Here is a 17,500-nt window from a genome sequence, read left to right on the forward strand (position 1 = left end):
TCCTCCCCTTTGCCCCCCCCCCACCCCCATCCCCCACCCTTCCCGTTCCATCTTTGGCTACTTCCTCCTCTCTTTTCTTCCCTTCCTATATCCCATTCCTCTGATTCATTCCCTTTTATCGGCCTTCTACCTTATTCCTCCTACTTTCTCCTTTCCTTCGTTCTTCTGTCCCACTCTCTATTTTCCCCTCCTTTCCTCCCTTTCTTCTGTCCTTCTTAACCCCCTTTCCTTCATCCCTGCTCTCCTCCCTCCCTCCCTTTCTCCCTCCCTCCCTGCCTCCCTCCCTGCCTCACCTCCCTTTCTCCCTCTCTCCCCTCCCTTTCTCCCTCCCTCTCTCCCCTCCCTTTCTCCCTCTCTCCCTCACTCCCTTCCCCATTCTCCTTCTCCCTCCTTCTGCTGCGCTGCTAATATCATAAACATTACAACATGTTTACTGCGTCACTAGCCAGTGCTATGAAATTTTCCTTCCACAATCTTATTTACTGGCAGTTCATTTCCATTCGAATTAGTTTTGAGAACCTCTTCAAAGACAAATATTTAAAAAGAAAAAAATGGATGCGTTGCACCCCCCCCCTCCCCCTCTCACATGATAAATCTTCTTAGCATAATTAAAAAAAAAAAAAGAAATAAAAAATATATATTCTTGAAATGTCTGACTAGGAGACACCTCGCCCGGACGGAAATTTCACACACAAAAAAAAGTGAGAGGTTTATGTCAGATTTTTATACTAAGTGATGATCATCGGAATCTATAGCTTGGAGGAGGATGGGAGGGAAGGAGGGTGGGGGGCAGGGGAAAAGGAAAGAGGGAGATGGAAGGGGAGAGGAGGGAAGGAGGGAGGAGAGAGGAGTGAAGAGGGAGGGGGGAAGAAGGAGGAGGGAAGGAGGAATGGGATGGGGATGTGAAGAGGGGGAGGTAGGAGGGAGGAGGGAGGAAGGAGTAGGAAGGAAGATGGAGAGGTAGAGGTGGAAAGGGGGAGAGGGAGATTCGCGTCACCGCCCATCGAAATAAATTCCCAAGGAGACTCTGGCCAAGCTTTTGAAAAGAGTAAAATGTTTGTAAGGACATTCACGTCCTCGTAAGGAGAGTTCCAATACTTCTTTTCCAGCGATGACCATAAAATAGGCCAAAAAAGCAGAAAGAGAGAGAGAGAGAGATCAAGAGAAAGAGAGATCAAGAGATCAAGAGAGGAAGATCAAGACAGATATCGAGAAAGAAAGAGAGAGAGAAAGAAATCAAGAGAGAGAGAGAGAGAGAGAGAGAGAGAGAGAGAGAGAGAGAGAGAGAGAGAGAGAGAGAGAGAGAGAGAGAGAGAGAGAGAGAGAGAGAGAGAGAGAATCGACGAGAGGTGCGTCAGCGAAAATTTCTCCACGGCGAGCGTATGCGAAAATGATCGTGATGGAGTTTTTGTCGGAGTGGGATGGAAGGGGTTGAGGGAGGGAGAGGAGAGAGTGGGTGAAAGGGGGAGGAAGGAGGAGAGAGTGGGTGAAAGGGGGAGGAAGGAGGAGAGAGGGGGTGAAAGGGGGAGGGAAGGAGGAGAGAGGGGGTGAGAGGGGGAGGGGAGGAGGAGAGGAAGGAGGTGTGAGGGTGGAGTGTGAAGGGGATGGAGGAGAAGAGAGTTACTGAAATGTGGAAGGAGGAAAGGCGAGAGAGGGGGTAAAGAAGGAGAAGGGGAGAGGGAAGGATAGAGGGAGTGAAAGGTTGGAAGAAGAGGGAGGGGATGGAACGATGAGGATGAGGTGTGAGGGGGAGAGGAAGGAGGAGGGAAGTAGAGAAACTGGGAAAGAGTAATAACAAGAGAAGCCAGAGGGAAGGGGATTGAAGGAGCGAGAGAAAGAGGAGGGGGAAGGAAAGAGAGAGGGAGGGAAAGGGGGAAGGAGAGAGGGGGGGTACATCCGTCCCTAGGGGCAGGAGATGAATATCCGGCGTCGACGCAAGCAGTATGGTTAAAGAGGGAATAATTCTGCAAGCACAGCCGCGTCTGGGGAGGTAAGCGACGGCGGATGAAGAGAGTGAGAGGAAGAATGAAGAAGAAGGAGAAGGAAGGAGCCAAAAGAGAATAAGCGGCGTAAAAGCGGGATGAAGAAGAAAGGGAGAAAACCGGAAAGGGGGAAAAGCAGAAGTGAAGAGGACGAAAGGGGAGGCAGTGGGAGGAGCTCGAAGACTTAAGAGAACCGGATGATGAGGAGGAGAGAGAAAAATGGGGGAACGAAGGAGGAAAAAAACCCTCAAAGCTACTGAACATTTTTAAAGGAACCCAGGATTTAAGAAGTACGTAATATAAACATGCACACGTGAGTACACACTGAAGTACACATAGCACAAGGTCCCTGGCCAGATCCCAATGATGTACATGAAGAGACGGGTCTTATTTTTCGAAAGGGAGGGGGTGGGGGTGGGGTGGGGTCTATATATGCCAAGATCAGGTTTACACACAAAATCGTCGAAGTCCCTCTGCCATTTTTTTTTCTTTCTTTCTTTTTCTTCTTCTTTTCCTTTTTTTTGCTTTTTAAAAGATTTAAGGGAATCGTCCTTGACCCAACACGGCCTGGCCTGGAATCACCTAAGCCACTCGACCGGAATCACCCTCGAAAAAAAAGGAAAAAAAATCTATTAGAAGAAACAATTGGGTGAGCTGGACCTCGAGTCGACAGAACACGTGACTTGGAGCCAACTTGGGGGCAGGAAATCGTTACAACTTAGACTCGTGTCATCAACAGAGCACCTGACCTCGCCTGAAACCTCGTGACCTGAATTCTGAAGACTTCACATTCCCTACAAACACACACACACACGCGCACACACACACACACACACACACACACACACACACACACACACACACACACACACACACACACACACACACACACACACACATATACACACACACATACACACACACACACAGACACACACACACACACATACACACACACACACACACACACACACACACACACATACACACACACACACACACATACACAAGCACACACATGCCCGCACACGCGCACTCAAACACACACAATCTTCATGGAAGGAAAGGACTGGAAACTTCCCCTACTGCTCTGCGTGCTTCCTAACGCATCGTACGTGCTTCTCGTGCCGTAATCTGCAGAGTTGTACTACTTTTGAAATACAAGCGAGACTTGCTCTATACCTAAAGCTTCTGGGCTTGCAATAGAATCATATATTGCAAGGACGGGGTCTGCAGTTCGAGTTGAAATTCTAACTCTTGTTGATTGGATGATGCCATATATATCTAGTTTTGCGCTGTCATTAACCCTAACCAATATAACATGTTGATTTAGTTCCGGATGGATGCCCTGGCACTGCCTCAAAGTACCCAGGGCACTATGGCACAATGACGCTGATACAAGCCTGGCACTAACTCCAACCCTGCGACCACTATATATCTACAGACTATTGAAAACCAGGCAGTGACTAGTAACACCATATATCCCCTCGTCCCTACAAAACACACTCCATGACAAGGGAAACGGAGTACACCATGCTCCAGGCCAAATACACTGTGTATGCTTTGAGAGCAGTGAAGGGAGGAGAGAATTGCTGGGAGGCGAAGCTCACGTATATCTTCGAGTTGGAGGGAACTGAGGTCACTTGCAAACACAAAACAACTGTAAAATAAACGGACGAATAAAAGATAAACAACAAAGGGGAAATAATAATAAGAAATGAAATGAATGTGTCAAAAAAAACCCGCTAAAACGGTTTGAACTTAGTTGAAATTTACGCCTACTAAAACCTCCAGCTGAACTGCGGTGGCGCCCTGAACATCCTCTGCGTCTTTATGAGTTATTTTACACCTCTCTGGGAAACAGCGGCGGAGAATAACCCAGGCGGCGGTACGGGTGCCAGTCAGAACGGATCTTATATAAAGGTTTGATTTTCCGAGGCTGTTTCCCAAGTTTTGTCTAGTGTATCAATCATTCTGTTGGTGTTCTGTAAATATGATGACTATCATTATCATCATCATGATTTTGTTGTCATGATTACATTATTGTCATTAATATTGACATTATCTCCATTGTCTCAGTGTTTTGCTTTCTTTTTCTATGTCTCACTTCCCTCCCCCTCCCCCTCCCCTTCATCCTCTCCCCCCCCCCCCCTCTCTCTCTCTCTCTCTTTCTATCTCTCTCTCTCTCTCTCTCTCTCTCTCTCCTCTCCCTCTCCCTCCCTCCCCCCCCCTCTCTCTCTCTCTCTCTCTCTCTCTCTCTCTCTCTCTCTGACAGCATGAATACATATAAGCCAACCCATCTATAATGACCCAGCAAGGCACCACTGAATAAATTAAATACACATTATGATAAACCGGAATATGATACACAACGCATTATGGCAACTTTGGGCTATAAGTGCCATAATCCCGTGATAATGACTAACGTTCTTTATCACCACTGTCGCCCCCCCCCCCCCCCACCCCCCGCAGCCCACACCGACATCACCAAGCCAGGAAACTTGATTTTTTGGTGCGAAAAGGAAGTGGAAAGAGGGAGGGAATGGGGGAGAGGGGGAGAGGAAATGAGAGGGCGGGAAGGGGGAGGAGATAGGAGGGAGTGAAGGGGGAGAAGGGAATAGGAGGGAGGGAATGGGGGAGAGGGGGAGAGGGAATAAGAGGGCGGGAAGGGGGAGTAGATAGGAGGGAATGAAGGGGGAGAGGGAATACGAGGGAGGGAAGGGGAAGGGAGTAGGAGGGAGTGAAAGGAGAGAGAGAATAAGAGAGAGAGAGAGAGAATAGGAGAGAGTGAATGGCAAGAAGGAATAGGAGGGAGGGAAGGGGGGGAGAGGTAATTGGAAGAAGTGAAGTGACAGACACTAGGAGGAAGGGGGGGTTGGGTAGCTGGGTAGACGGACGAAGGGAGGGAGGGACAGGGAGGGAGAGGGAACATAGCTTACAGAGAGGGAGTAAGGGGCGTAGAGGGAGGGGAGAAGAGGAACGAGGGAGAAAAGGGAGGGAACAGAAAGGGGGTGATGAGAGTTAGAAAGGACAGGGGGGGAGGGGGAGGGAGGGTAAAAATTCATTATGGAGATGACTCCCCGGTCTCCCCATACCTTTGCCTCTTCGAATTCTAGAGGAAATGAGAGAAAGAGAGAGAGAGAGAGAGAGAGAGAGAGAGAGAGAGAGAGAGAGAGAGAGAGAGAGAGAGAGAGAGAGAGAGAGAGAGAGAGAGAGAGAGAGAGAGAGAGAGAGAGAGAGAGAGAGAGAGAGAGAGAGAGAGAGAGAGAGAGAGAGAGAGAGAGGGAAGGGAAAGAGAGGGAGGGAAGGAGGGAGGGAGGGAGGGAGGGAGGGAGAGAGAAAGAGAGAAAGATAGAGAGAGAGAGAGAGAGAGAGAGAGAGAGAGAGAGAGAGAGAGAGAGAGAGGGAGGGAGGGAGGGAGGGAGGGAGGGAGGGAGGGAGGGAGGGAGAGAGAGAAAGAGAGAGAGCGAAAGAGAGAGAGCGAAAGAGAGAGAGCGAGCGAGCGAGCGAGCGAGAGAGAGAGAGAGAGAGAGAGAGAGAGAGAGAGAGAGAGAGAGAGAGAGAGAGAGAGAGAGAAAGTGACGGACAAATAGAGACAGACGGGGAAAAAAAAGAGGGGAAGAGATTGAATGGGAGAACAAAAGTGAAAGGAAATACTAGTTGGGTTTATCTTTCCATTACACGAGAGATTATGACAAAATGAAATGGATTTCGACTGTAAGATGTAAGACCATAAATAAATTACCTAAATGTATATTTTTAGCATCGTGTCCTGTCATGTCAAACAGGGGAGAGGGGAGACGAGAGAGGAGAGAGGGGAGAAGAGAGAGGGAAGAGACACCGGGGAGAGGAGGGGGAGGGGAAACAGGGGATAGGGGGAAGGGGGGGGGGAGGGAGAATAGCATGGGGGCGAGACTTCTCCTGGATTATGCTTCGAATGATAAAATTTGCATTTTTATGACGGAAACTTTCGAATTTCGCATGCAAATTCTTTTTTTCCCTTTCCATTAAAAGTTCATAAACACCATTACAATCAACCGAGGTAAACTGGATGGAATTTCTACCTATTGCAGGATGATGAAGACGATTAGATCTCATTGACGACACTTCGACGTGGCGGAAGAAGGGGAGGGAAGGAGGGAGGGAAGAGGAGGAGGAAGAATAGGAGAGAGGGGGGAGAGGGAGGGAGGGAGGGAGAGAGGGAAGGGAGGCGCTCGATGAAGACCCGCTCCGCATTTGATTAAATGGACTGCCTATCTGAACAGTCAATGTTTTCCCGCTCAATTTCGACGCTTATATACATTTAACCTTTCTCTTTTCTTCTTCTCTATTTCGTCTTTTTTTTCTTTTTCTTTTTTTCGATGCCTTTTTTTTTGCAATTTGGAGTCTACATACTCTATCTTATATGTATGCTAATCACAGGCTGGTGCAGGTCTCCCTTCCCTCCCTCCCTCCCTCACTCACTCGCACCTTCCCCACCCCCTCCCTCTCTCTCTCTCTCTCTCTCTCTCTCTCTCTCTTTCTCTCTCATTCTCTCTCATTCTCTCTCCCCCCCCCCCCTCTCTCTCTCTCTCTCTCTCTCTCTCTCTCTCTCTCTCTCTCTCTCTCTCTCTCTCTCTCTCTCTCTCTCTCTCTCTCTCTCTCTCTCTCTCTCTCTCTCTCTCTCTCTCTCTCTCTCTCTCTCTCTCTCTCTCTCTCTCTCTCTCTCTCTCTCTCTCTCTCTCTCTCTCTCTCTCGCTCTCTCTCTCTCTCTCTCTCTCCCTCTCTTGTATCATTGCATCTGTACTTACTCTATCTTTTCTTTACTTTATTATTGATTTCCTACATTTATAAAAGTTCTAGTTACTTCTTTGTCTTCTTTCTTTTCGTCCCTTTCCTTATCATGTTCATATATATATATATATATATATATATATATATATATATATATATATATATATATATATATATATGTATATATATGTATATATATTTTTTTTAATAACCTTCCTTCTCTTTTCTCTGTCAGTTTTTTTTATCTCTCGTATTTCCTTGCTTCCCCCTCCTCTATCACTTTTCAGTTTCTCTTCTTCGTTACTCCCACTCCCTCTCTTGCTATATTCCTTTTTTCTTACCTTCTCTCTCTCTGTCTCTCTTTTACATCTCTTACTCTCCCCGCCTGTGTATCCTTCTCTTTCTTCCTCCCTTCTATAACCCTCTTTATTATCCTTCTCTCTCTCTCCATTTTTTTTTCTCTCTCTCTTCCTGTCGTCCTTTCAAACTTGAGTAATGACCCAATATCACCTTACTAACCCGAAGGCCCGAGAGAGTCCAAGACCTGCGTCAGGTCGTCACAGGTCATTTAAGTTAACACAAGCCACTAAGTTTCGGGTCATTTAGGTGAAAAAAAGGGAAGAAAAATTCAAACTTCGAACTGTTCGGGAAGAAAAAACAAAGACGAAGAGGTAAAAGCAAAATAAGAAATAAATAGGATAAGAAGAGGAAGAAGGAGAAGAAGAGGTAGAAGAAGAAGAAGAAGAGGGAGAAGAGGCATAATAATAATAATAATAATAACAATAATAATAATAATAATAATAATAATAATAGTAATGAGATGAGACAGAAGAAGAAGAAGAAGAAGAGGCAGAAGAAGAAGAAGAAGGAGAAGAAAAAGAAAAAGAAGAAGAAAGGTATAAGAAAACGAAGATGAAAATCTTGTAACAGTACATTAGATGTGAACGACCGATGAACGAGAAAAGCAAGAAAATACGAGGGAAAAGGCACTAAGTGATAATATAAATAATTCCCGCTAATGATAACGAGCAGAGCCAACAATTATCCTTCCGGGCCATAATTACAAGGAATAATATAATCTTGTCACTTGCTTAAATTTAAAGGGTAAACAGCTGATGTTTTTGTTAAGAGCCATTAAGGAGTTAAATCATGCAAGATATAATTTGGGTTATTTAAATTGTCCCATAATTCAACCCGGATTTACGAAGAAATATAACCTGGGATCCATTATTTACCCATTATGTCTCGAATGCCAGAGGAAGGACACTTCTAGATTCCGCTAGCTTCGTAAATACGATAAAAAGGACCATTAAATTATATTACGCAATGTTATTCCATAGTTTCTCAAAATCTACGTTGTATGTAAAGCATAGACGAAGGCATATCGAAGAATACTACCGTACATTCAACAGAAAGAAAAAGGAAAGTAAAAAGAAAAGGCATCTAAACCGCTTCTAAATCTTCAAAGGAAAAGATAAGCAACTGAACAAACTTGCGTGAAACGAATACAACAAATCTGTAAAACGGGCATAACGAAACTGCCTAAGAAATCTACAACGGGAATTAGTCTAGCTCGTGACTATACTTGTGAGTCTGGAACAGGTTACGGAACGTGTAAAAATTGACAGATAAATGGACCAATACATATTGCATTTGGCTCTCTGGAATGTGTTGCAAGTTCTGCCTCGTTGGTTGAGGGGAAGCGAGACTAAGAGAGGGCGGGGGAGCGGAAGGGGAGATGGAGGAAGGGACGAAAGGAGAAGGAGAATAAATAGGAGAGAGAGAGAAAAAAAGACTGTTTGTTCTTGGTGATATTCGCTAGGTAAACATCCCAAGAAACTGCATTGTTTGTTAAGTTTATCGGATAACATCAGGACACAATCACACCACACAGACGAACACAGGCGGTCGCTTTCTCTCTCTCTCTCTCTCTCTTTCCGTGTAACCACAGACAGAGAGCGGAAGCATGTTTGGGTCTGCGATAAGGCCTGTTCTATGCTTGCGGGGTAATTGGTTTAAAAAATGTATTATAAGCGCATGTGATAGCGCAGACGAGGATGAATTTGCGTTGGAAGTGCTTTTGGGGAGAGGGGGGTAGGAGGAGGAGAGGGGTAGAAGAGAAGGAGGAGAGGGGGGATGGAGGGAGAGGGAGACGGGAGGGGGTGTTAGCGATGGCGGAATCAGCCATTACAGTTAAGCAGATTGTCGTTCCCCCATTGTCCGAAACTATGATTTTAATCGTTTAACCCCTACCGATACTTTCGGCGCAGTTGAGTGATTATGCAGTTAAATTAGCATTTTCTGGATAACGAGGACCATTACTTTTATCATTTTAATTCTTTATGCTTCGCTTGAAAGCATCATATCCGCTGAATTATGCGTCCAGAATCAATACGGTGTTTAAACTCAGCAGCGATACTAAAGCGGACGCCCGATATAAAAGAGGCCTGCATTTGTGCTTGTTTGTATTTAAGGGGGGAGGGGGGAGTGGCGGCAAATAAAGCTAACGAGATACCTTTTTCTTTTTTATTGATTTTTGGATCATTCGGAGGACGTATGGCCAAGCGCTTTAAAGCATTTATGATCATAGATTTACAATTATTTTTTTTCTTCTGATTCTTTTTTTATAACAGCTGATAGGAATGAAAAAAAAAAAAAATCTCAAACAGTCGTCCATATTCACGTGAATTGAACCACCCTCTGTCACGTCACTGTACTGCTATACGTGCGACCTCGTTAACCCATGCTACGGATATGAGGCCAACAGCCGGGTCAACTTCCTCTAACATTAAGAATATGTTACCAACAAAGGTGACCGTTCAGATGAGCTGTGCATACACGCCTGCCTTCTCCAGTGTCACTCAACACAAACAAAATCCCAAAGTACTGGCCGGATATATAAACAGACCAGTAATCTGATAATCTTTATGATAAACAAACTGAGTAATCCCCCCCTTCGCCTTCCTCAGCTCCCTCTCCCTCCCCCCATTTCAAACCTCATGTGACTTTGTAGGATCCCCTTACATCGTCCCCTTTCTTTACCCACTCCCTGCTTCCCCCCTTTTTTCCCCCTCTTACGAACCACCAACCTCTTGCCCTCTTCTCCATCCCAACACCACCTCACCCCTTTTTTTATTCTTCCTCCCTGTACACAAATCACCCTTTTCCCTATTCCTCCCCTCATCCAACACTTTCTACCTATCATCACCCCTTTTATGCCCCTTCCTTAGTCTACACCCCTGATCCCCTTTCATACCCTCTTCCTCCCTGCCACCCCTTACCCCCACCAACCCCTCACCCCTTTCACTAATTCGTCCACTCAGCGCCGTAACTGCCCAATCCTAGCCAGGTCTCCGTCACTAAGTGTTTTTCACGCTCCGTTTCACTTTTCATCCATTGGCTTCGTCGGACCGCAGTGGCCGGTGTTCTGTCCGTGGCCTTTAGTCACCTCGACGTCCAAGGGATGAGGGAAGGAGGTTGGGGGAGAATGGGGGAAGGAGGTTGGGGAGAATGGGGTAGGGGGTTGGGGAGAATGGGAGAAGGAGGAGAAGGGAAGATTTAGGGAATGGGAGTGGAAGAGAAGAGGAGAGCGAGGGATAGGGGGAATGTGAAGAAAAGAGGTGGTGGGGAAGGGGTGGGAGAGTGGAGAAATTCGTGGCCTGAAGACTTTTGACGGAAACTCGTACAATGAAAAGAGGTCACGGGGAATTGGGCCCGGGTTCGAAGCTTCATTGACCATTGATCATGTTATGACCCCGTCTAAAGTAACCGATCTCTGCTATCACTGCTAAAGTGTGCCAAAGCGAAAGAAGAATAAGAACAAGGAAAGAGGCTAGAGAGAGAGGATTTAGGGAACAGAGGGAAAGGAGAGGAAAAGAGAGAGGCAAAAGAGTGAGAAGAGCTGGGTGAAGAAGGAAGAGAGGCATCAAAATATACGGCCCTGCGAGGACCCCGGCTAAATTAGGCGTGGTGAAATACTGCGTATCTCCGGAAGGCGTCATGGATGGGAGGGGGGGGGGGGTATGGTGAGGTGGGGGTAGGGGTGGGGGGGAGGGTAGAAGACAGGTGGCTAATCTTCAGGTATGCGAGGTTGATGCGTGATGACAGTGTTATGCTTTGTCGGAATGTAGACAGTGTGATGATATCCGTTGGTGGCTGTGTTTGAAAAAAAAATGGCTTGTGTTATGGCGATGTTGCTGGGTCTTTTTTTTTTTTTTTCTGTTTGATGGATTTTCTCTTTTTCTCCTCTCTCTCTCTCTCTCTCTCTCTCTCTCTCTCTCTCTCTCTCTCTCTCTCTCTCTCTCTCTCTCTCTCTTCTTTCTACGAGTGTTTTATGTTTACATGCGTGATTGTCTATGTGGCAGTGGTTTAGTGTTCTAGAGTGGAAACTTTTGAGTCCCAAAACCTATGAATGTATAGTGACTGCGGTGATCGAGAGAGAGAGAGAGAGAGAGAGAGAGAGAGAGAGAGAGAGAGAGAGAGAGGGAGAGGGAGAGGGAGAGAGAGAGAGAGAGAGAGAGAGAGAGAGAGAGAGGAGAGGGAGAGGAGAGAGAGAGAGAGAGAGAGAGAGAGAGAGAGAGAGAGAGAGAGATACAAGCGTGTCAGTTGTCCGGATGAGTGACGAGTAAAATAAAACAAGTGCCACTCCCCTCTCTAACCCCTACCCTCTCCCCCCCCTACCCAACCCCCTTACCCTCACCCTCCCCTTGACCTCAGCTCCACCCGACGCCCTCGAATCTGTCTCACCCTTCCTCCATCCTTACCACACCCACGCCCTCGATCTCCCCCCCCCCCCCCCCTGCACACTACGCCCTCGAACCCACCCCTTCCCCTCGCCATCACCACACCCACGCCCACCCAGGGCACATGTTACCAGCTGGGGGCGCCCGGCCTGACACACCGGACGTGGGCCCTGTCACCAATTGTGGCGTAAGTACCCACGAGACCAGAGCGAAGTGAGAGGGGGGTGGGGGTTGGGGAGGGAGGGGGCGAGGAGAGGAGAGGAGAGAGGTTTAGGATCATCAGGGATCCCTGGGGAGAATGCGGGGCCATACGGGATTGTAGTGGGGAGGTCGGAGTGCGGTTGAGGGGACGAGGGGAGGCGAGGGGAGGGAGGAGAAAGATAAGAGAGGAAGAGAGGGGAAGCGAAGGGGAGAGGAGGGGAGAGGAAGCAGACAGAGTATGGAGAGGGACCTGTCTGATGAGGGCGAGGGTGTAGGCCCAAGGGAACGCCTCGTGGCAAACGCTGCGGCGACGAGCTTGGCAGTTGGCAGAGGACTGTATGGCACTCATGGATGCGAGGCGGGAGTGCCTCATGGCCGGTGTGGAGGTGGCGACTGCACCGGCGATGGAGGCAGACGATGGGGGGGGGGGGGGGCATTGAGGGTGGCAGGAGAGTGTGAGGTTACCAGTGAAAGTGTCACAGGAAGAGGGAGGAAAAAGAAATAAGGAGTGGCAGAAGAAGAAGGCAAAGGAGACGAAGAAGAAAAAATAAAATAAAAAGAAATACAAGAAGAAGAAGAAGAAGAAAGGGGATGAAGAAAAATAAAAGAAAGAAAAAGAAAAAGAAGAAAATGAAGAATAAGGAGAAAAGAAAGAAATAAAGAAGAAGATGAAAAAGGGAAAAAAAGGAGAAGAAGGATAACAGAAGAAAGAAGAGCACAAGTATATGGAGGAAAAAGAGAAAGAGAAAGAGAGAAAAAAAGTACAATATTAACGTCAGTGGTAGCGTGGGTAAACAGGCAAGGCCATAGATAATTTTATGCTCTTGTGGGAACATACCTTAATGTAGGCAGTCTTGCGCAGGGTGGATCTGTGCTGGGGACTGTGCCACAACGAAGAAAAAATCTTTAATGCAGTTGCTAGCAAGATAGCAACGGTTGGGGGCACTTACCCTTGGGAAGAGAAGGGGAGAGGGGGAGAAGGGGAGAAGATGAGGGAAGAAGGGGAGAGGAAGAGGGGGGAAGGGGGGAGGAAGAAGGGAGAAGGGGAGAGGAAGAGGGGGGAGGAAGAGGGGAGAAGGGGAGAGGAAGAGGGGAAGGCACACTCGGGGACGTATTTGCTTTTAGTGTCTGCTTGCGTTTAGGTATGTTAATATGTTGATGTGTCTGTGCTTTTTATGACTGGCTCTAATATGCATTTAAGTATTTGTGTGTGCGTGCGTGCGTGTGCGTATGCGTGTGCGAGTGTGTGTGTGTGTGTGTGTGTGTGTGTGTGTGTGTGTGTGTGTGTGTGTGTGTGTGTGTGTGTGTGTGTGTGTGTGTCTGTGTGTGTGTGGGTATGTGTGTCTTCCTACATATACATGCAAGAGCCTTTCTGATATGAAATATATCTGTTCGTATGTCTGTCACTTTACTACTTATTTGCACACACACACACACACACACACACACACACACACACACACACACACACACACACACACACACACACACACACACATACACACACACGCACGCACACGCACACACACAAAAAAAGGCATAAATAAAAAAAAATAGATAAATAAATAATAAATGAATATATATATAGATAGATAGAGATAGAGATAGAGATAATGATAGAGAGAGAGAGAGAGAGAGAGAGAGAGAGAGAGAGAGAGAGAGAGAGAGAGAGAGAGAGAGAGAGAGAGAGAGAGAGAGAGCGAGAGAGAGAGAGAGAGAGAGAGAGTCCACCGGCGCAACAATCTCCTCGACCAACCCAGCTCCTCCTCCTCCGGACCGCCGAAATGAGGGCTCGCGGTGCCGAAAACAATGGACGAACGCAGTCGGTGTGAGTATGAGTGTCGTCAGACCGACCTCACGTACCTTCCTTCGGTCGCTTTCCCAAAAGAGCCAACGATTCTTTTCATTTTCTTTCTCTTCTCTCTTCATTTCGTCTTCTTCCCGTTTTTTTCCTAGCTTTCCTCCTCTTCCTCCTTTCCCTCCTACTGTCATTTATTCCCTCCTCCTTTCCTCCTTCGCTCTCTCTGAACTCCCTTCCTCCTTCGCTTCTACGTGCCGTAATATTAGATATAATAATCTCATATTCCACGCATTTTTGTAATTGCAACCTGAATGCTGTTCTTAATTGCATGTATTCACAAAACATACTATGCCTTTCCCCACAACCGCTAGAAATGGCTGTAGAAATTTACACGCGGAAAACACAGCCACAGCTACCAATTTATAGATACAAAAACAGTTTTTGTTATTGTGAAGTGGCAAAAAAAAAAAAAAAAAAAAGACATATATGAATATCTGTAATTACAACAGTAGTTGATTATTTTCAAAATTCATGGTGCGTGTTAGGAATCATTAAAGTTAGTGATAATTTGCCTGAAACGGGGCATTAAAGAGCAAAATCGCGGTTGAAAAAAACAGTGAAAAAAGAAAAAAAAAAGATCGTTTGCGTTTACGAGCGGTGCCCTGTAATATACTTTCATGTCTCCTCGTCGGTTATTAGATCCTACATTCGTCATATAAATTGCTCTTTATCTGCGGCCGCCCACGGTGTAAATTCGCCCGTTTCGGAACGAAGGCTGCTTGCCCATTTCCTTAGGTCACGCTATAACCTACGTATAAATCTCTCTCTTTTTTTTATGCTGACGGTATTCCTAAAATGAAAATGAGATTATCGACTTTATAAACGTAACGGTTTGTATGAATATTTATAATTGTCAAGAAAAAAGTCTCTTGCGCACGTACGGAAAAAAAATTATGATATTACGGAAAAGCGAAAAAATAAAAAAAAGAGGAAAGGTGGCATCGTCCTCCCTTCCTTTCTTAGCTCCTTCTCTCCCCTCTCTCCTCTCCTCTCACCCCTCTCTCCTCTCCCCTTACCCTCTCTCCTCTCTCCTCTCTCCTCTCTCCTCTCTCCTCTCCCTCACCCCTCTCTCCTCTCTCCTGACCCTCACCCTTCTCTCCCCTCTCCCCTCTCCTCTCTCCAATTCCCTCACCCCTCTCTCCTCTCTTCCCTCTCTCTCTCCCTATCCCCTCCTACGCTCCCCTCCCCTCCCTCGGACACTGTGGCACACGCTCCGCCATGCTCTTAAAGAGGAATATCTAAAACGATGTGACCTAGACACGACGGCACGCATAGTGGCGTATTTCACGTCCGCCGAAAACTGCTTGGCGATGCAGAGGAAGGAGGAGGAGGAGGAGGAGGAGGAGGAGGAGGAGGAGGAGGGGGAGGGGGAGGGGGAGGAGGAGGAGGGGGGAGGGGGAGGGGGAGGGGGAGGAGGAGGAGAAGGAGGAAGAGGAGGAGAAGGAGGAGGAGGGGGAAGGGAGGAGGAGAAGGAGGAGGAGAGGGGAGAAGGAGGAGGAGGGGAAAGAGGAAGAGGGGTAGGGGGAAGAGGACGAGGAGGAGGAGGGGGGAAAAAGAAGAAGAGGAGGAGGAGGAGGAGGAGGAGGAGGAGAGGAAGAGGAGGAAGAGGGGGAGGAGGAGGAGGAGGGGGAGGGGAGGAGGAGAAGGAGGAGGAGGGGGGAGAAGGAGGAGGAGGGGAAAGAGGAAGAGGGGGAGGGGGAAGAGGACGAGGAGGAGGAGGGGGGAAGAAGAAGAGAGGAGGAGGAGGAGGAGGAGGAGGAGGAGGAGGAGGAGGGGGGGGGGGGAGAGGAAGAGAAGGAGAGATTAAGAGAAGAAGAGAGCGAAAGAGGCGTATTTCACGACGCCAAAAAAGTGCTCGCAAACGAAGGAGCAGAAGGAGGGAGGAAGGAGGAGGAAAAAGGTACGTTTCGCGGCGCTCAAAAACTGCTTGGCGATGCAGAGGAAGGAAGAGAAGAAGGATAAGGGGAAAGAAGAAGAGAGGGAAAGAAGCGTATTTCATGATACCCTACTACACCCCCCCCCACCCAAAAAAAAAAAAAAAAAGCAAGGAAAAAGAGAAGGAAAATGGAAGAGAAGAAGAAACACGTATTTCACGTTTATAAAAATGATGATGATGCAAGGAAAGGAGATGAATAGAGAGAAAGAAGAGAAAAGAGTGAACGGGAAAGTATAGCTGCACGTGCCACCCTGCCGTGCTTGCAACTCGTGCATCATAGCACTTGCGAGGACACGGAAGACGAGCGTGCAAGGAAGGGCCATGGGCACTCCTTGGGGGAACAATGAAGTTCGTCTGTCTATAATCATACAGCTGATGTCTGCTTCCCGGGTTGTTTATGCAAGGCGGGAAAGGGGTGTGTGCAAAACAGAAATGTTGAAGTCAAAGTCTGTGTGAACAATTTACCGTTCACACACACACACACACACACACACACACACACACACACACATATATGTATACAGACACATACATTCACGTAAATATATATATATATATATATAGATTGATAGATAGATAAATATATATATATATATATAGATAGATAGATAGATAGATAGATAGTAGAAAGATAGAATGATAATAAACAGAAGTACGTATATACATTTATATATATGTACATATATATATATATATATATATATATATATATATATATATATATATATATATATATATAGATATATAGATACATACATACACAGATAGACAGATAGATGGCTAGATAGATAGATATAGATAGATAGACAGATAGATATAAAGATAGAAAAATAAATAGATAAATAAATGGAAATATATAGATTTATAGATAGATACACAAATAGATAGCTAGACAGATTGATAGACAGTAGATAGAGATATGTAATATATACATATATATACATACATATATATATATATATATATATATATATATATATATATATATATATATATACATACACATACATACACACACACACACACACACATATATATATATATATATATATATATATATATATATATATATATATATATATATATATATAACTACCGCGCGCGCGCACGTGTGTGTGTGTGTGTGCATATGTAAAAATGCATATACATATACAAGGGAGAATATGGGTATTTGCATGTATTTGTGAAAGAAGGGGTGTTATCAGTTCTGTGAAAGATTATAATTTTTTTTTTTTATCTGCTGACTTTGCTTTTGAAGCATAAAAATGAAATTACTACTCCTGCAGTAAGTGGTAGGGATATCCAATAATATTCTGCTGAAAAAGAGAAGAAAAAACAACAGCGCTTCAACTAGAAAATGCAAAACTACAAAAGTACAAAAAGTGCATGTTTACAAAAACAAAAATGCTGCAGTAACTCACGAGTGATGCATGCAGACTCTCTACTCCTGAAAGAAACAAAAACAAAATGTTTACAAAATATTTTGGGGGTCTTCTACAGGTGTTCAGCATTAAAAATAAGATTTAAGAGCATTAGTCATACATTAACATCATAATACATTAATGAAATCTGAAATTGTCATATTTACTTAATGGCAACACCCTACAAAAACAAGGGCACGGCATGATGCGTACCCTCTTTACACTGCAATGGGCATTTACTGTCAACTTTTTACTCATCATTTTGGCAATTTGCATGCGATATTTGCCAGTATCCCTTTCTTCCGTTGTCGTTAAGCTTAACAAATAAAGATAAAAGTAATTTACGTCCATTGTTTACAAACGTTCCAGGCATGGCGAGGGGGGGGGGGGGCGAGAGGGGGGGGGGACACACGGTGAAAGGAGCGCGAGAGGGCGGGTATGCAGCGCGCGGGAAGATATATAACACGAGCGCATGAAACTGGCTAATTTAGTTTAATAGCAGGGGGCCGGTGGGGGAATGGCATACTTTAATTACCTGGAAAATTATTGATGAAACTAGGTCGGCAGGATTTCATGTAAAATTC

The 17,500-nt window shown here is 45.9% G+C and overlaps 1 long non-coding RNA gene across 1 annotated transcript in view; it reads right to left on the reverse strand.

Moving 5' to 3' along the window:
* The window catches only part of LOC125036557, a 169,155-nt gene that overhangs the window by 92,057 nt on the left and 59,598 nt on the right, over nt 1–17,500 (reverse strand). Inside the window, exon 2 of the long non-coding RNA XR_007115905.1 lies at nt 16,917–16,942. This is a non-coding gene — a long non-coding RNA (uncharacterized LOC125036557). The remainder of the gene's footprint in view (nt 1–16,916; nt 16,943–17,500) is intronic.

This window comes from Penaeus chinensis, chromosome 21 (genome assembly GCF_019202785.1).
Source record: "Penaeus chinensis breed Huanghai No. 1 chromosome 21, ASM1920278v2, whole genome shotgun sequence".
NCBI lineage: Eukaryota > Metazoa > Arthropoda > Malacostraca > Decapoda > Penaeidae > Penaeus > Penaeus chinensis.